Source organism: Rhamphochromis longiceps, linkage group LG5 (assembly GCF_057381845.1).
Source record: "Rhamphochromis longiceps isolate RC_006_pf linkage group LG5, R_longiceps_female_GT1.1, whole genome shotgun sequence".
NCBI lineage: Eukaryota > Metazoa > Chordata > Actinopteri > Cichliformes > Cichlidae > Rhamphochromis > Rhamphochromis longiceps.
The window spans coordinates 33,560,987-33,582,280 of record NC_140561.1 but is presented as its reverse complement, the minus strand read 5'-3'; the positions used below and the strand labels follow the sequence as shown (position 1 = coordinate 33,582,280).

Sequence of the window (21,294 nt, the reverse complement as noted above, 5' to 3'; positions counted from 1 at the left end):
TGAGGGAGATGATTAAGGCTGGGTTGCCTGGGGAATGAGTCTACAGAGTGGGGAGCTGGTAAATAGAGAAAGCAGAGATGGACAGGAAAGTGACAGGGCACAAGAGAGAATGGTTAGGCAGAGTGGTTAAACACTAGACTAGAGACAACTCCTTAAATGGGCTGAGAGTGGCCTGAAGTAGAAAATACAATATGGAGAGAGATGGGTGGAGAGCCAGGCTAGATATACTGTAATTATTGTGAGATGATGGAAGGCAGGTGAGCTGGCTGGGAGGTTAATGAGCTGATTACTGGTAGGTTTGCAGAATGAGCAGAACTGGGAGCCAGGTGAAGGATCCACAAAATATGAGAGAAAAAAACAGACAGAGGAAAGTTGCTGAATATGAAAGGGAAAACAAGGAAACATCATTAAGTCGTCAGAATGGGGTCTAGCTATGACTAACATAGCATAACATCCAATGAAATTGCAAGAATAGCAAGTTGAGTGGAAGTTTATCATAGTGTTTTCTGTGGACTCTGCAGTGCTGATATGCTTGAAGATCGAACAAGGACATCACAGAATATCCAGAGCATCAAATGAAAGATGAAGAGTATGCGTTCTCTTTTCCTCTTTGACTCTGAACAAATGCTATGATGTTTAACTCAGTCCACTTACTTGTCTTCTTATATCCTTATGTCTTCGTGAAGAAAGACTTTGAGACAAGAATGAGACTGTCATCAATGCTGGTAGTCCCATGGTTATTGCTGGCATTGCTTGAGGTTTTGTGCAAGTTAACCATGTTGTTGTTCTTGCAACTAAGATAAAGAGAAAGAAAAGAGCACTGGATGACAGATAGTTTGTTTCAGATTTATTGAGGATGTGACTGAGAATGTCGATATAGACTACAGATGGCTCAATCTGGGCAGAGGACTAAAATATAAGACCAAAACCCAGAGATTTGGGTGTTTTGTGAGGTGAAAAAAAATTCCCTGAGCTCTCTGATACAGACTGGATGGCAGATTTTGCATTTGCTATTGGTGTAACAGCACTGCTAAATTAAATATTCATAACTGCAAGATTTTCCATCCCTTATCCGGGGAAACCAGGAATTTACTAATTTGGTGGCTGGTTCTGCAGTTGGACACGGGATCTTTCACATCCCATATGAGAATCATAACCCTTGGTTAGAAGCAGAGCAAAGAGCAACCAGTTCATCTTGTGTCCTGGTTAGCCTTAGGCCAAGGACACAGGCAAGGGGCTTTTTGCACATGAAATACATAGTCTGGCCAGAGGTTTCATGAGCTTCTCTGAAGGCAAATGAAGACAACATGTTTACCCACATCCCAACGCTGCGCGATATCGCACCATCAGCCCACCATCTACACATCCATGTGCATGGTCCGTTTACAAGACAGTTTGAAGATTTGAAGAGTGAGAGCATGATTTCTTTATCACGACTTGCAAAGTGAATAATGGACTCAGTGATGTTCAGCTTGAACTCAATGACCTGCCGTCTGATTCACTCCAGCAGAGTACTTCAAGTCAGTACCACTACTTGTAATTTATTCTCCTCCCGGCGAGGAGACCCTTCTAACATGACAAGGTACATTCAGTTCAAGAGTTCAAGAAAACCAAGAGAAAGATTGTCTCACTGACAGCCAGGTGTCCTAAAACCTGATTTGGTGAATGCATTTAACCAGAGATTAAATTCTTTTTTTGTGATTAACAAGAAAAGAAATAAAAAACAACAGCAAAGAAACATCAAATTAAGTTATTAGACGATGAAACAGAATCGGAGACAATTGCCATGTGTATGTATTAGGTCTTTGAATTGATAAACTAGTGACTATGTTGGTGTTTTAACCAGACCTGCTTCACATTATGCAAGTCTTTCTGGAAAAATCCACTTGAATAATTCAGTAGACCTCCATTAATAGCTGCGTGATTGAAAACTTAAATAGTGCACTTACATTAAATGTGCAATAATGTCCTTTTTAGAAGGCATGCCCTAATTGTAACTCATACCAGCAGCTAATAGAATCTACCATCTACCAACATTTCTTTTTATAAATTCATACTGTCTGAACTGCTTTCAGCCTTTTGGTCTGGCATCTGTAGCTTCCAGCTCCTACCTTAGAAAACTCATTGCCAAACCCTGCCTCTATTTAGATTACATGAGACAGCATTTACATCAGGAAGGTGCTAGATGAGTCCAGAGTTATGGCTATAAAATGTCTTTAATGTTTTCTGGTCTCCTGATTGTCTGTCCAAAGTGACAACTTGAGGCTGTGACAGCTGCTGCAGGCAAGCATGTCATTTGACTCGAAATTGTCAGTCAGAAGAAAAAGCAATAAACTATAATGTAATTTTTTTTTTTTTCAAATCTGACCTTTTCAATAGCAGGACAGCTCCTGACTTCAGAAAAACAAATCAAATTTTTTGATTGAATATAATTATGATATCATGTAGCCGCAAAACAAACTTATAAATAAACATGGTCATGTGGTTTGGATCAGAAACTGGCCACAAGAGGGTTTGTAAAATGCATTTTAGGATATAATATGTTGTTTTGGGAAACTTGCTGGTAGTTCTTCGGGTTTTATTTAAATTTGCAATTAGAATATTATATTCATATTATCAGTGGGAATATAAATAGATATAGTGCACAATATAAGCAATTATAATAATTTTCCACTTTAAAACATACATAAAAAGGCAATCTGTACAACATTTGCTACATTAATTTTTTTGAATCTTTTCTCCATAAGACCCTCAGGTCCTGCATTCTGCAAATATGAACATTACATTGTGAAGACTTTGTTTAGTTCCCAGTGCTCCATTTTCTGTTGTCTACCTTCTGGCTAGTTATTGTTTCTCCTTCTCATCTTCCAAATGTTTTCCATGCCTGCAGCTTTCAGGGACATCTGCTCCTGCCAACCAATGCTTTAACATGTTGTTACATTCTGCTGATCCTCAGGGAATGATTAACACGGCTTAGTGTCAGAAATACATGAAAACGTTTGATTTTTCTTATTCAAATTGAGCAGTTGAGTGAGGTTACTGAAACACATACTCAGTAACCCAGTATCTATAGACACAAGAAAGGAAGCTTTGTGTGTCTCATTTTGTTCTTTTGTGCTGTATTAGATTAACAGCTTATGGTTTAGTTGTGTCTCAGAGACAGTTGCACCGATCCTGTGTTATGTTGACTGTAGCATTTGGGGTCTTTGGGATGCTTTTCTTATCCTCATCCTCCATTCTTCTGTGAATATGTTTCTTTCTGAGCGGGATGAGAACAGCTTTCTGCTAAGCTCCAATGTGTGAGCGGTGCTTTCTGAGCTTTGTGCTTTAGTGTAGGTGGTATTTATGTGGAGAGGTTTACAGTGGGATTTTTATTTGTGTCTTGTGTGTCATAAGTTAATGAGCATCATACATCAGACGTTGCTGTCCAATAAGTTGGAAAAATAATTATTTTTATAGCAAGTACAAGAGTAGCTAAGCAGAATGATTTGACCTGATCGGTGTTTGCTTTAATGTGTGATGCGAATACAGCGACGCTAAAAAGAAAATCAAGTGGTGCTTGTGCATATTAATGCAAGACTACCCCTAACGCCTGACAGACCACTACAGACATCATCCATTTATCACACTGTTACACTTCTAAGAGTGATTATCTGCTGCATCACACACTGCATTGTGTTAGGAAAATCTACCTGGAGATGTTAGATTCTTGTAGGCAAGCTGGTTCCTGTGAGCATGAATTTCCTTTACTGTGAGTGGGAAATATTAGTACTGTGTGTTAGTCAGTGTTAAGATTTTAAAAAGGCAGTTAAAACATCTTAGAAATACTTTCACTGTCTCTCATGTTAACTATTATATTTATATGTTTAGATGGTGCAGATGTATTGATTTCAGACTGTGAGAGCCGCGGGTGAAATCCAATAAAGCAAAGCTATTTTAATGCACTGTGGAGGAGAGTTGTTTATGCAAACAAACACTGTTCACTAGATGTATTTTGAGGTGCAGGTAGCAGAATATTTTTGTTGCTATTGATCAGTTCTCCCCAGCTGCATGGCTAGAAGCGCTGTCAGTTTGTCTCCTGCAAGTTGCTCTGAAATATTCTCTCAAACTCAAGGCTCAAAGATTTGGCTTCCAAAATAGTGTAATTTTGTTCATTTGTTAAATCACACTATTCACACTTAAGTCATTTACTGTGTTCCCCCTGTGCCTGAAAGCGTGCTGTAAGAGAGATGATTATCCCATTTTTCTCATCAAGAAAGTGCGATTATAGTCGGGGTTAGCGTAATTATGCTCTTTGCTTCTCAGTAGGTACATTTAGATAACTGGACTGGGTCATCAGAATCACCGCCTACTGTTAATTCGGATTAGTGTGCCCAGCAGAGCTGTTGATGATGGCAATGGTGAGAATGTATGTCTGGGGTAAATGCAGAACAGCAGTTAATAATTTAATGAAATATAAAATATAATCTTAGGGCTGTTCGATATAACGATATATATCGGATGACGATATAAAAACGTCTATCGTTTCATTTTACGCTATCGTTTGTTTCGTGGTGTCGCAAAATAAACTGTTTACTGCAATATTTTTTTTCATCGTTTTGATGGTCACTGTAGTGGCTATATTAATTTCTTAAAGTTCTCTCTTTCTCATATATTTTATATAACCACACTATGGACGGACAAGCGCCTGTTTTTATGCGTTGTTGTTAGCAACAACGACGGTAACAGCATCGCGTGTCCGCTTGTTTCTGTTCCACATAAACCTTTCACAATAAAGCTCAAGATCCTGTTGAGACTTTTCAAAATAAACGGAATCACGTAAAAGAGCAGATTATTTATGGATGAGAATTAAAAAAGAGCCGCCAGGTGCTAAAAAATAAACCTTAGACTCAAACGTTAGAACAGGCTTTTCCCCGCAGCACGCCGTGCAATAAATACTCACAAAGAAAACGGCGGCCTTTACAACTTATGTCTAAAAATGTATAGTTTCATGCATCGGTTAAAACACTCGACTCCAGCTACATGACGTGCAGCTGGAAACACTTCATGCAAGACGAGCTGCCACAGAATTTACAGAAAATGTTACATTTTTGTGATATATATCGTTATCGGGACGATGGAATTCTTATATCGGGATATGAGATTTTGGTCATATCGCACAGCCCTATATAATCGAATTAAGAAAGTGTGACTTTATTTGTTAAAGTCATAGTGAGGGTTTGCTTGCATACTGTATATGGATAAAGTAACCATAAATGCTCAAATCCAAAATTATATAATGGTAAAGTTTCAAATGACTCCGAGGGGATAAAGGATAAGAGGTTTCACCTACTTCTGAGTTTGTCTTTGACAGGTTAAAGCTAGTATCTTCTTTCTTCTTTTTTCAGTTGATCCCTTTAGGGGTCGTCCCAGCAGATCATATGCCTCCATCTTACGCTCTCCGTAGCGTCCTGTTCTGTCACATCAAACCTCTGCATGTCCTCCTTCATACGTCTGTTAAATCTTCTCTGCAGTCTCCTCTTTTCCTCCTGTCTGTCAGCTCCATACTCAACATCCCTAGTACAGTATACCCACCATTCATCCTTAGCACATATCCAAACTATCTCTGCCATTCATTTCTAACTATCCCAGTCCAAATCTTCAACCTTCCTGTTATTTAATTTATTTTTCATCAAATTTCATGAAAACAGAGACATGTCTGTAGACATACAGTATCTGTAGGTCTCTCCCTGTGTTATTTTAAATTGCCAGTGGCCTAAGCTGTCTGATTCTTGCCGAAGACTTGCTTATTCAAAATCATGTTCTGAATAGTTTTGGAAGGACTCTGTAATTTCCAAAAGCAGTAGTGCACCGAGGCTTAGTTAACATTACTTAAACAGGGCTAATTTGCTCTGTGGAGTATATTTAGCTGCAGATTATGATGTACTTCTTAAAAATTTGAACATTTACCGCAAGTAAATGTTTTACACATGTTTATTTAATGCCAGAGTAATCCTATAAATACACCAAATCCACAGGTGCCAACAGAAATCTAAAAGTAAAATGGGCTGTAGAATCAAACACTAGAAACATACCACAAACTCTGACAAAGACTAAGGGAAAGAGACAAGATTATTTATACACCGAGGTGTGAAAAACAGGAACTAACCAAAAGACAAAGACAAGGACACACACATTCAGACAAAGAAACACTGGAGCACAAAGACACAACAGAATGACGAGCAGCAGGTAGAAGAGTTGGGAAGGCACTGAAGGAACTAAACAGATGACAAATAAACTCAAAATAGAAACTGCAGCTAAATAAAGACTAAAGATTCAAAACTCATCCAGAACAGTGAATCAAACATTGGCATCTACAAATCAGTGAACTTCATGAACTAATTCTAATGACACCATGTGGTAAAGACAGACATCACAATCAATGAATCAAACTCACTGTGAGAATAATAAAGAAATAAAATAGGAATACAAAACTCAGCCTACCAGAACAGCAAAAACCCCTCAGATCACAACAATGTAGAATTCAAAATAAGCTATCATACTTGTGTTTGTTGTAACAAAGGGTCACTGATGTGTTTTCCATATTTTTTATATGACTACAGACTTTAAACCCTTTGTTGGTCGGCGTCTTTTCATTAAAAAAATGTAATATGGACTTGTGTTTCAGCAAAAATTTAAACAGATGGATTATTTCTGAATTTAATACAATCCTGATAATAGAGCAGGGCGATATGACCAAAAATATTTATCACGATATACATTTGAAAATTTGCGATAACGATAACTGACGATATAATTGACACTAGACAAAATACTTTACAACTCCACAACTTTATTAGTGCAAAAAACCCCATCAATGTATTTTCAATTAAACAAGCAGCTGTTTTTTATGGGCATTAAAGTTATATAAAAATGTAACAGTGCAAATGCAATTCCTTGCTGACAGTTTAACCAAAAGGCATTTCCAGTGGAAATTGGCTGACATATCCTCAGCATAACCATGTATAATATCCACAAAACTTAAAAAGAGGTTATACACACACAATACGGTAATATTATGTTGAAGCACAGTACATATCACTCCATGAGGCTCCTGCCTACAATAGCCGTAATGCTCCCACAATCCATCAAGCGGTGCGGGTTCGTAGCTTAGCAAAGTCGTACTAAAACATTTGACAGATTTTCGAGCGCCGTGTACGACATAAAGTCATTTCGAGGTCAGTAAACACAACCAGAATTCATACATAAGGCCCATTGGATTATAAGGGGCGCTGTCGATTTTCAGAAAAATCAAAGGATTGATTTTAAGTGTGCCGTATTTTCCAAAAAACACAGTAATAATGACGGCCCGCTAGCATGCTCTACCAAAAATAGTGCTTTGTTGTGTATCTGATGGATGAAAGCTAAACCAGTTCCACACCACTGAAGTTGCAGCATTTTTACAAACCAATTCTGGTTCATCCGTTTCATTTAACGATCCGCTTTCACCCTTCTCATTCTGCGTCGCCGCCATGTGTGTATGAAAACAAAGGCACTGCACATCCGTGTTTTACCCATATTCTATCGCGATATTTCATTTTCCTATCGTTGATAAATTACACCGGTATTACCGTAAACGGTATGATATAGCCCAGCCCTACCTGATAATATGTTTTAACCCTATCACACATAGTGGTCACTACAGTGGACCGCTATTCAGAGGCTGTTTTCTTGTATTTGTGTCGGTGTTGATGGTATACTTGCACATAAACAACTACATTGGACACTGATGTATCACTCTATACCCTGCCACCCACTGATTGTTTAATGTTACTATAGATGTATGACGTGCTTTCTTTGTAATTATTGTTATTTAAACCTGTCATGCATGAATTTTGACAACCTCAATCAGGATTTTTTTTCTTAAGTATTTTTATTCATCTTCAGGCATGAAAAGATGAATAAAAATGCTTAAGAAAAAATCCTGATTGAGGTTGTCATAATTCATGCATGACAGGGTTAAAGTGGCTCAGTTTGCAGTTTGTTTAGCCTGCATGAACAGCAGTACCTGAAGATTCAGTTTATTTTTTGGAGTTGGTTACAAGCTGGTTTTCAAATGACCGATGTCTAATTTAGAAGCAAAACTCTTCAGAGATAAATAATTTTGAAAAGATTATGTGTTTTGTTGCTTTTCTGTTCTATCGAGTCTGATGTTTCCTGCATGTTGCCAGTCAGTCATGAATTCACACACATTTTCAATTTATTTTTCAAGCTCAAGGACAGAAATGCCACGGTGGCTTAGAACTGGCATTAACCCTCCAGTTAAATGCCTGTCTGAGTTTCCATTAACCTACACAATGGAACTACCCTACTAATTTTCACAGCTCCACTTTAGTAATAATTGATATTCATGATGTATGTTCTTGCAGCTGCTAGTTAAGCACAGTGTACACACTCAAGCGTGGTGGGTGTTTTAATCTGCTTGGGAACGTGTGCCATATTTAAGTCAACAAATCAGTCAAGCCTCAGCCAAACTGCAGTGATATTTGAAATGAACACATCTTTATAGCACATAGGCTTTAAATGACTGTGTATTATACTGACAAGTAATGTGCTGTTAATTGATTTGAAATGGGCAGTTTCAGCCAGCAAACTGCATAGTGATGACATGGAGCGCTCTAACTGAAAACATTGCTTACTCTTACTGACAATAAAAAAGTTTGTTTTATTTTGCATAATTGATTTAGATATCTCCTCTCTCTTTGTTAAAGGATCGGCTGACAAGAGAAGCAGAAGATTTGGCAGTTTCCAGGTAAGCCATTCAAACATCTACATTTTTCACTCCAGAAAAAAACAGGGAAAGTAGAATTTGAAGAGCTACAATATCGTGGTAATGATTCAGGTAGTTTCCTATGGTGTTTGAGATGGCTGTTGAATACATCTGTTAAGATTATTGCCTGTGCAAGCAGCACACAGCTCTTTAAACCATCTTGTGTTCATACAAAATGTGTGCTTCAGTGCTGGAATTACCTTGACAAAGATGTGATACTTATAAAGGCTTTGGTGCATAGCCTTATAATTACAGAGCCATTCAGTGGCTGATTAGGGAGGAAACACTGCCTAGCCTTTTATGCAGTACATTTGTCTTTAGACAGAGCTTTTACTGCCATTTATTCCATGAACCGTTCAATTTCTTCTTTGCTTTTTCATTTAAGCAAAAACTTTAAATAGATTGAACCATTACTTTAGACATATTCATAGGGTGCATTGTAAGTTTTCTTCTTTTTGTGGTTTTTATTAAAGCGACAGTACTTATTTACATTGCTGTGATCCTTGCACTACACGTGTTGGCTTCCTCTTCTTTGTGTATTTCCCATCTTGATAATTGCCACTTTTTGCACTTTCCAGTTAAAGAATGTATTCCTTTGCTGCATTGGTTGAAATGATCTTGAACAAAATGGGCACACGGATAAGACTGAAAGAGAAAGATAAAATGATCTGTGTATATATATATATTTTTTTTTTTTAGATGATACTGTTGCGGCTGTTGAATCTTTTGTTTCTATGGGAACCCAATTAGAATTGAGACTGTTATTTCAGTTCAGTTTAATTTAATTCAGTTTGATTTATATAGCACCAAACTAGCTATTGCTGCAGATGGAATGTCCCAGTATATAGTATCCTTTGCCATGTGTATACATGGAAATCGATAGGTGAGCAGAACTGAAACAATACATCCTCAGCATAACAGAGCAGACATACGTCATCATGAAAGATCTGACAAGATGAACTGACAGACACCACTGGTATCAGCTGTATTCTCATCCCAGTAGTTTCATAACAAACCTGGACCATTCTCAACACGTTACACTCTGTATACTGAGCAATTCTACTACCAAGAGATATTTTCTGCTACATTAGGTAAACCATTTTTAATCTATCTTTGTTTGTTTTATTAAATTTGAGGTATTTTACTGTGTGTTTAACATGTTACATTCAACTTGTACCAAAGGATTTAACTGTATTCTATTTCATTACATTTTTACTTATTGATGTTCTGTATATGGATTTATTTTTTCAATCTACAGTAACCTAACTGCTTTTCTGACCACTGTTTTACAATATACTATAATTGTAAAACAGTGCTTGCTTCTTTCAACCCCTCCACCTCCCCAGCATCCACATGCAGGCTCAAGGAGGATATTTTTTGTGTGATGTATTTGTAGGGATTAATGAGGCTGAAGCCTTAATGACAAACTCTAATTTCTTCTACTGCTTGTCATCATTTCAAATGATTAAACTTAACCCTGCTATGGTCTTTGTTTTTTGGTTACACAGGGAGTCTTGCTGGGTCTGGTGGACTTTTGGGGCTAATAATTCAACATATTCAAACCTTTTTTGTTAAAATTCTCAGTAGATGTCTACTTCATCCCATTTGCAAGTAATATAAACAAAACAGGTTAAATGTGTTCCCTTTACCGTTGTTAAATCACATTTATGAATAGGAATGCAACTCATTTTTGCTTTAAATAGAACACACTATATGAGATTTTCCAGATATTTGCGTGGAACAATATCAACTCAGTTGTTAGATAATGCGGTCTGGCTCTGAGATGAGTTGATCTGCCAGGAGCCCAGCAGACTCTGTGGTTGGCAGTTTGTGCACGGAGGGCACTACTGTATGTCCAGAAATGTTGCCTCTATCTTTTGTTATCTTCTATATTTTTGCTCAGCAATGCTCACTTCTCCCAGTTGGCTATGACCTCTGTTAAGGTAAAGTCAAGTATTCTGGAACTTGGGTCAAGAAATGTTGTACCTGGCACAGGTGTGATAGATGAGCCTGTCAAGAATATGTTGCATATTCTGGGATTCAGTCTCAGTCCAGGGTGACTTTAACTGCCTTAGTATCAGTTACACCAGACTGTGCAGATGTACATATTGCACAATTTTCTGAGCTAAGAAGCTGCTTTTATTTAAGGAGTAACCATTCATCTATTGTCATCCCCAGAATGTAAAGGAGAAAGAGATGATGTATGACCCTGACTACTATTAGAGCAACACAGTTTTATTATGTTGCTGTATTCCTCTGAGTGAGCAGTAGGGGGCAGCATCTTTGGTTAATTCAAGTATATGGGAAAAAAAACTTTTAAGCTACAGTATTTTGATGTGTGACCTCACCAAACACTTCCCTGATGAGTTTGTTGTCTTGGTCGCTGTTTCAAATTCATATTTAAGACAACTTCATATTAATTAATATTAATCAAGGACTTGAGCAGAGCCAAGGTAGACAAAATTGGAACATCCTTCAGATGTATTTTTTTAAGGAAAATGTATGCTTCTAGTTTAAAAATTGAGTAGTCTTAAATAATCAAGCTGATTAGCACTGCGTCATCTTAGTATAGATTATTTAATTCCACTAGGACAATTTTCTATCAGTAGTCAGGTAATATCAAGTGTTTCTGTCACTTTCTGCTAAAGCTTTGGCAGCCACATTTGTTTCACTTATCTTTTTATAAACCACCACGAGGCATTTCGGCAAGGAGGGCTATCAGGTTATTGAATAAATCTCTGTTGTCAGTATTCATTTGTAAAGCTTTCTCACACATTTGCAGCCACATTCTTTGTCTGGGCTGCATTACAAGATGTGGTATATGTGCAGAAAATCCAATAACATTGTCAAAGTGCAATTCTGAATAACATTCTGGCTTTTATTGGCACTTATTCATTTGACTTTTCCAGTATTCAAATATTAATGTGTAACTATTTGTCTGCATAAATTCCAGGACCAAATATAAAACAAAAAAACAGTAGTACAAAACATTAATTCACAATGCATTGAAATGATAGGAGATCACTGGACAGCTCTTTTCTCTATATGTACTAGATTTCCCATCTAGTTGTGTAATAGTTAATATGGCTGTGTACCAGGGAATATCTGCACCCAGCAGTGAAGTACCTGAAGGATGTGTTATTTGAAGTGTAAGGTTGTTACAAATCTGCGTTGCTCTTTGTTTCAGCAGAAGCTGATTACAAATATTCAGGCACAATGCAATGCCTGCATTTCACTTTTGTCTTGCCATTAGTATTGGTTTGATCCCATCATTCATGCAAATAGCTCAATACTCACCCAAACCTTCCCTAACATACACACATAAACTGATTGTTGAGAAGTAATCTTTGGTAATTGATATTTGCATTATACCATGAATAAAAAGATGAAGCTTTTCTTATTCTGTTCTGTTACATACAAATTAAAGGCACAATGGTCAGCTGCAGTCTTTTGTCATAAGCACTTCTCACAAATTCTCTGTAGAAATTCTTAATCAGCTATGAGCTATTTTATTTTAACCAAAATATGCTGAGTGTGCCCATGACAATAATGCTGCACTTCCCCCAGACAGTCATTAATAAAGCCTTGTGGTTGTGAAAGGAATCACTGATAATTCACCATTATTGCCAGCAGCCCAGAGGGACCCTCTAAGAGTCTGAGTTAAACTCATTACAGGCTTGACTATGCAAGGTTATGGCTTCTCTGAGGAATATTGCCTCCTTCTAAATTTTTGTCCCATGGATTGCCATCATTTAAACTTTTTCTGATAGATAGATTGCGTAACCTTGCGTCATCACCAGCCAGACTATAAGACAATAATAATGAAATTCAAAGAAGAAAAGGAAAATATCATTATCTGTAATAATATGGGACCGATGTTTTTTAAAGACGGCAGTTCCTCAGTCTTTTGTAAGCATTGGAATCCAGACAATATTTCTTTAGCAGTGAGGTGCATTATGGGAATGATATCAACCTTTTACTGAATAACACTGGATCAGTTCAGGTAGCCAAAATCCATGGATTATGTTGAGTGTAATATTTAAAATAAAACGTATATTTTAAATAAAACACACTTAACTGCAACCAACTAAAAGCAATTGCAACAATCTCATCATTTTTAAATTTGCATGTTGCCTGTTGCTTGGAAGATAAACTGTGTGTATAAATGACTGAGCAGCTATATCTGATGTTGTGGAGTCTATTCTGGGAGCACATCTGAGTTATCTAAATGGCTGCTTGGATTCCCTTAAGGGTTGACACATTTTTTTAAGATAAGGTAAAACAGATAATGAGTAAGGCACTGAGGATATCAGCAAAAATGTTTTCAAATATATATATACAGTGCCTAAAAAATGTAAAGATCACTTTTTAATCAGAGTAAGGTATGAAGTTAGTTAAACTTCTGAGATATTGATCTGGTCAGTTAAATAGCAGAGGGAGTTGTTAAGCACTTTCAGCTGCACTACGGCACTGGAGGGGCAACAGTGAGACAACCCCTAAAACAGGAATGTTTTTGCAGGTTGGAGGCCACTGACATTTGTACTTATTTAATTATGTTGACTGGCCATCACCAGGGCCAGTATCTGCTCCTTTGTGTGAAGAAACATATTGAGTTCTGATCCGTACAAAATGACCAACAGCAGGCCACTGATGTAAATGTCTCTGACCATGTGAGGGTGGCCTGAGGGTCTGACATCCTCTATTCGGCCCTGTGCTCACTGCCTGGCACTGTGGAGCCCAGTGGGTATTTGCTATAGAATACTATAATGTAACAGACATGGAAGGGTTTGAGGAAGCCTTGGAGAACATCATGCTGCCTGCATCATTATTCAGGGTGACCAGTAAATGAATCAAAGACCTCTAATTCTAGGTGACAATGCACAGACTGCCAGTAAGTATTGGGATGAGATCCTTGGACCCACTGCCAGACCGTACACTGGCACAGAGGGTTCTGGGTTCCTCTCGGTGCCTGGTCTCAAATGGCGAGAGTATGCAGGCAGTTCCTGCAGGATAAAGCAATTGATACCACTGACTGGCCCTCATGCTACCTTAAACCAATAGAAAACCTCTGGGGACATTATGTTTCACCTCTGGGACATTATGTTTCAGTCCATCCAATGCTGCCAGGTTGCACCTTTGACTATCCAGGCACCATAATCCAGATCTGGGAGAAGATCCCTAAGTAAGTGTCTCATTAGGAGCATGTCCCAGTGTTGTCAGGCATACAGAAAAGCACAGGAAAAAACATTTTGAGTTTCTGCAGAATGGACAGAATAGTCTGACGTAGAGTTGGGCGATATGAGATTTTTTCATATCACGATATGTTTTTTTTTTCATTTCAGGCGATAACGATATCTATCACGATATAAGCCAAATAACTATATTTGTAAGATTTAAATGTGCCGTTGCTCACAAGTAAAATGTGAAATAATCAGCAGCTTGTTTTTATTTAAATATTTATTTCCCATAATAAGTTCAACAGGGTAGATGTACTTAAGGAACATGAGACTTTTTCAGATAAATAAAGGCAAATATTGCAAACTACACAAAAGGCAGCCGCTAAAGCGTTTAAGTTTCAAAATAGAACAAACGAAACAGACTAAATTGTCAATTCCACTTAGAAACAAAATATTAATTCTAAAAATAAATCTTAGTTTGTGTTACAGAAGAACAGACAAAACTGACTAACTTTTGTCAATATCAAATAAACTGAGAACTAAAAGGAAATTCTCAAACTCTCCTTGTTGTATAGCTTAGCTTTTCAAACAGTTTTAACAGTTACTTTAGTCTGACAAAAGCCGAATGACGAATTAGCGCTTCCAGTCAGAGACTGAGGCTACGTCCACGCGTACACGGGTATTTTTGAAAACGGAGATTTTCCGTTTTCGTTTTAAAAAATAATCCCGTCCACACATAAAGGCAGAAATGAAGGAAAACGCTGCTAAGAACATGCCAAAGCAGCAGGTGGCGCTAGATTCCTAACCGTGCAGAAATATTGGCCAATCAGAAGTCTAGAAGCCTCGGTGGGAAAAAGTAAACAAAGCTGGGGCATAGAAGCAGAACCGAGTCGTATGTGTGGACGGACAGTAACTGTGTGTATATGTAAGCATTTAAACACTGCAGAGAGTAGAATTAACAGTATTGTAGAAATTCATTTCACCGAAACAATAACGTGGCGCACAGTGTGACGCATGCACCAGTTCATTGTATTTCCAGACTTGCTTTCGGCACAATTTACAGTGCACGCTACTCTGTATTTTGTCAGACTTGAAATAGCCGAAATACCTTCACACTACGGAACTTCTATGGCTCTTCCGTTCGACAATCTCTCCGGCGTTGGAACCATCATCTGTTTTCTCTTCGGTCACGCTCGGTTGATTTTTCTAGTCGGCACACTCATTTCCTCCATTATGCGCTGGCTCCATTACCCGCTGGCTGCTTCCAAAACAAACACACGTGCGGCTTGGCACTTATGCTGTACGTTACAAGTCACGCGACGTGACGCTGCGGCTGTGATTGGTTCGGCTCTGCGCTACTTAATTTGGATTGGCTGATCTTTTTTTTTCTTTTTTTTTTTTTTTTTTTTTTAAGAGGACAAGAGCGGCGAGGTCTATCGCGATAGCTTAATTTCTCTATCGAGTAAAAGTTATATCGCGATACATATCGTTATCGTTCTATCGCCCAGCTCTAGTCTGACGCATCATTTTTTCACTTTGATTTTCAGGGTATCTTTGAATTCAGCCCTCTGTAGGTTGATCATTTTCATTTCAATCAGACGATGTGGATTTCTTTCCTTTCCTAATACATTTCACAGTACTTATTAGTATAGATATCCATTAAGATTCCACTGAAGTTCTATACCACACATGCTTAACTTATATCTAATGTGAGCTGCATGCATGGACATACACAGAAAAAAAGACAGGAAAAAATTGAGTTAAGTTTCAGGTGTTTGTGTGCATACAGTATATTGTAATGTGTTTTGTATTTGTTTTCCATGTGCAACAACAGTATAATTCTTGCAGCATCCAGGTCCAGTGACATAGGTGCCTCTGCATTCAAGTCCAGAGTCCAGTTTTTTAGTCAAAGATTCCAACAATCTTTCTTGTCTCTGGTTTTCTTCACTCTGCCATGTATATTTTACCGGGTGCACAGAGAGGTGAGATTTGATCTGAGGGTATTAACAGCTGTCACAAGGTAGAGATAAGAAATGACTATGGTGTAGGATCACATATGCACGTATACTAGGGCTGAACGATTATGGAAAATAATCTAATTGCGATTTTTTTTTGCCCCAATATTGCGATTGCGATGCGATATGCGATTATTTTTTAAGGTCTTTGTCTTCTGTATTATTAAACAAAGACAAGCAATACATCATATAGTATGGCCAATACTATATTACATTAATTTTAAACTGTTCTTTCCTGGAAGACAGACCTCTCTTATGATGACATGAGGTGATGCATGAATTGATGACTGACATTTTTATTTAACTACTTCAATCACAACAGTATATTTGAACATACACAATAGTTTATTTTTAGCTTACAAACATCTGAGCATAAAGTGCTGACAAGGAACCCTGGTGTAAACATTAAAATGAAAGTCAGTACAATGTGCAGATTGCAGAAATATACATAAAAAAAATCAGTGGCTTTACCACACTCAGTTTTTCGACATCTGTGAACTACTAGACAGTCATTAAATTAAAAAATAATATTAAATAAATAAAACTAATAAATAAAAAATACACACATCTTACTGATCTCTGCAGTCAGTAACATTACACATAAAGTGCAAACATAATAGCAATTGTATAAACACACACACAAACACGCCTTTAAAATTTAAAGGCGTGAAATTGGACGGTCTAGTTCTGATTAGCGTCACCGCTGTCTCGGTGGAGTTTAATAAACTCGGCCGTCTGCTTCTTGCTATCTAAAATATAACCAGACACTGGTGTAAATTCTCGACTGTCTCATACTTCTGTTTAATAAGTTTTCTGTTTGACGTTTAGTCAGCTGTGTGAAAACCAAGGAGGAACCCACCCGGGGGATTAATAAAGTTTTATTTTATCTAATCTAATAACTTTAATCTCAGCCAAACCGATTTACTCACGAACAAACAAAACACTGAAAAAAGCCCAACAATAACATTTTTAGGTTGTCTAAGTGACTTATATATTACGTTTAACCCGAGCAGCGAAACTCCGCGGTGATCTGAAAATGATGTGCCGGGAGTTGTGCCGTTCTCGGCCGCATCAGTAACCCTCGAGCTCCCGGCTAGCTGTCGAGCTGGTGGGTAGCAGACGCCTCTGAAAACGTCGAAGCACTTTTGCAAATATGGGATATCTTGATAAACCGAGCAGATATTTGATGTTTACACAACTACTTTCTCGCCTGAAAATATGTTAAAAGTTTATTTTGTGACCCAGAAAGATTAGTATGAGTAATTTTAAAACTTAGTAGCGGCCGCCATTGCTGGAAACTGGAGTTTGGCTGGGCCGTGCTATGAATTCTGGGATATGGTAGTAATTTGGACAGCCTTCGGCACGTCGCTGTGACGTAATCGGTCTACAAATGCGGCCTCAGGAGGATGCAGCCCATGAATTTGGACATGTCCAGAGTATAATCGCAGCCTTTGCGGTTAGAAAATTGCACTTGATCATGTCGCGATATTATCGCAAATGCGATATATCGTTCAGCCCTAACGTATACCAATCTGAGGTGTTAAAAAGAAAGAAAGAAAAAAAGAACTCTGAGTATAGAACTCTTTAGCATGTAATGCAAATCTATGTGGGTGTTATTGTTGTAGAAATAAATTCACTTTTCCTTAATGAAAGCTATTTCCAAGAGGAAACATGCGTTGAAAATTATGTTCTAACTACTAATTCCATGTCCTGAAATGAGCATTCTTTACATTAATCTCTGGGATGCAGAACAAATGTGCACTGCAGTTACACCCATCTATGCTACATCCATGCTGTATGAAATGACTCAAAGCAATGTATTCATCGTCATTCACTTATTTTCATTTACATGAAGCTCTTTATTTAAATTGGTGTATTGCGACTTTGTCCAATGACACGATATTTTAAATTCTGCTCTTTTACTGAGGGACTCAGACACTGGGCGATAGAGTGAATTTAAAATTTATTTAATCTTACATTTATTCCCCTCCTGTCTGTGATGTGACCTTGTGCTGTCTGTTATCCATCACTCTACGGTGTAGACATGGTGGGTGAGCTTTAGTCTTTGTATGAACAGTAGAGAGATGGGTTTTTATACCAGAATTAAAAAATGTATGCATGTTGAAAGCAGCTCATCTAACAGTCCTATAACTATATCTCTAATGTACCCTTGCAAGCATTTCTCCTCTGGTGGATTAGAGTTTGGATGCAGAATGAAGGGGATTGTTTTGTTTATGACTTTACTGCACAGGGCCCTTGTAGACATCTGTGTTTTCTAACAACTCCCACCAGGCGAGCTGTTTTTAGAAGCACCTGTTTACTGAATAAAATCACATTTTCCTGTGGTAAATTTTGAATATTTGTATACATCCAATTTTGTCTCACTAGATATGTAATATTTATTTTCACACTTTGAGTTGTTATTTTTTACGCATATGCACTTTTTTTCGCACTGGGAAATAAGTGGTGCATATATCCAGGCACAAAATCAGAACAGTCCAATTGATGGATCTGACTAACATTCCTGTGACTGACAACCTCTCCCAGTGACTGTGTCATGCTCAGACGTTTTCGTATTCGAGCAACTGTACAAATGCCCAGCTGGAGTCTGGGAGCCCTACAAGGGTCAGGGATCGGACATCGCCTGCATCATCAGATTTGGTGAAATGTCACAGTGGGAACAAAGGCAAATGAAAGAGCTGCTTTTCCCTTTGATGCTGCAACTGAAGTTGAGGGCCATGGCCAATGTTCATGAAGCTGTGCGAATGCTCATAGAGACATTGGAGTGAAAAGGACATTTACCTTCAGATGCTGTTACAGTTCGACATAACTCAGGGGGTTGTAATTTGTAAGAAAAATAAAAACTCACAGTGTGTTAAAAGCAAAGCATCCATGTGCAGCGCAGTTCTTTTGAGAGTGTCTGTATTTGGACGTGTGTGTCTTTACTTTTGGGGGCCATCATTTAAAGTAGCTTTTAGCTGGAACGCATCTTTGTTTGTAATAAATTAAATGAGCTGCCATTTGCCTGTAAAGCTGTACATTTCAATCATTTAAGTTGTTTCATTGAATTCTTTATAAGAAAGTGAAATCCAACTATCAGGGTTTTTTTTTTAAATTTCTTTTATAACACAATCAAGAGCTAAATTGGAGCTGGAATTGGAGCTAAAATTAAATGTGCGTTATTTTGACTGAACCGATGTCTTAACCATCAGTTTAACTATCCATCCGATCTGCCTATTACAGCCACATACATAGAGGTTTGTAACCATTTTTAAAATCACATCAAGTGGGTTTGAACATTTTTGCTGCGCACAGTATGACTGCAGTAAGTGTCAAGTGGTCCTTTATCGGAGCTTGTTATTGTTGCTGTCCACGGTACTGCCGCTCTCAGTACCGTGGACAGCAACTACAGACTACAAATGCACAATATACTTCATTGTATTACAAGTCCAGTGTTGCTGGGAGACAGCAGCATCCTCGCTTTCACTAGCTTTGTATGAGACTGCTTCTCGTAAGCAGGATGTCAGTGACTGTCTCAGCATCTTCATGAAATAGATGTAGTTTTTGTAAAAAAAAAAAGATAAATGTCTGATTAGTTGGGAAAATCAGAACAGACAACAGCCTTCTTCTAGTCAGTAGCTGTGACCGCATCTGCATGTTAATTTTGCAGATGGAGTAAGCGTCTAATGAGAGGTGAAAATATGAACAGCTTGTTGTGCAGGACAGAGAACCAAAACAGGGAGTTTATAAAGTGTGGACCCACTCCTGAAATTCAGAGAAATTATCTCCAATTGAATATCCGGGAGCACATTCAGCATGAATTTAGGCTGTGGCAGCAGCTCCTGAGCCATGCAGATCGCCAAAGAAGATATCCCCCAAAAGAAAGACTGTGCATTATGAAGGTCTTGAAAAATGTAATATGAATGATAGGCCCACAACTTTGATCAGTTGGTCAGGGAGTTCTTTGTGAAAGCATTTGTAGCTGTGCCACTAGATCAAGAGAAACACCAAGCAACAAAAGAGTGAGGAATCTGAATCTGAATTTGGAAGCTGTGTAGCCAGACTCCATGATAAATAGAGGCTCTGAAGATGAAGCATGCTGGGACTTTATTAAAACTGGAGATAATGGACCAATGATAATTTCTGATAATCTGTGGTCTTTCATTCTTACTACTTCACATCTAACAACTTGAATGGCAACAAGAACGGAACCTCCAATCAGCCTGTCCATGTCATTTCAGTGTTGTTGACAGTGGACAGACCCTGAGGTCTGAGTAAATGATTATTTTGATGTGGCTGCATCATTAGAAATCTATCGCTGCCTCTTCTTGGTCCTTATCTAAGCCTCTCATGTGTATAAATCAAAGTCAGGCCCTAGCGGGGTATCTGTTGCTTCTCCATCTGCCAAGTCATTAATCCAAGGATGTGACCCACGGGCAGGCTTCTCCCATTTGGTTCACCCATTGTTACATGAAAAATAATCTTGGTTTCTCTCCCGCTCCTCCACTGTCTGCATCTTTCTTTTATTTGTTCTAATGGGCTCCTGCTCCGGATTTTCATACCGGAGGATGAGTTACGTGTTGTGCTGGGGATGTTCAGTGGGATTGTGTGTGTCAATGCCCTGTAAATTGCTACACTGTGCATTCAGTCTGTGCTCCAAGGGCACGTTCACAGACTCTTCCACTCCTACGGTGATTTGTAACTTCACATTTCTTCTTTGTCTCCTCTCCAATCCAAGTCTAATGACTATAAATGGACTGCATAAAAGACACAGAGTAGAAATAGAGACAACTGTGTCTTGTCATGCCTAATCATGCCATATATACCCACACCCCTGTTGCCAATCTTGGACATGTACTCCGTTTTTTTTCTCATCTTTCTTTTCTCTGACTATCTCCCAGATTTTTTTCTTTTTCCGGAGACTCCCCCACATCCCTCTGTTATCATCGCCCGGAGAGAAGTTGTGAAATTCATGACATTCAGATCTAGCGGGGCAGGCTGATGGAGGACAAGAATAGTCTTCCGAGATCCTTCTGGAATCAGTCTGTCTTTGATGAGCAAGTAATTCAATGTCAGCGCCTCCGATAATCTCGCTCTTCTAATTTGTAGTAGAGAGAAAATCTCATTTGTTGCATTTGGTTACGGAAGAGTGGATACCTCTGTGCTGCCTGTTTCTGCTCGGTAACCTTACAACCGTACTGACCAGTAATCTGTCCGCAGCCTGAAACAGAATATTGGACATTGTTATGAAGATATAAGGAGATAAAATCTTAATGCTTTGTTCATCAGCTAG

The 21,294-nt window shown here is 38.3% G+C and overlaps 1 protein-coding gene across 1 annotated transcript in view; it reads left to right on the top strand.

Moving 5' to 3' along the window:
* Positions 1 to 21,294, top strand: part of rap1gapb (RAP1 GTPase activating protein b) — a 112,043-nt gene that overhangs the window by 19,249 nt on the left and 71,500 nt on the right. The window contains exon 2 of the mRNA XM_085407308.1: positions 8,751 to 8,791. The gene's annotated coding sequence lies outside the window, so the exon portion shown is untranslated. The remainder of the gene's footprint in view (positions 1 to 8,750; positions 8,792 to 21,294) is intronic.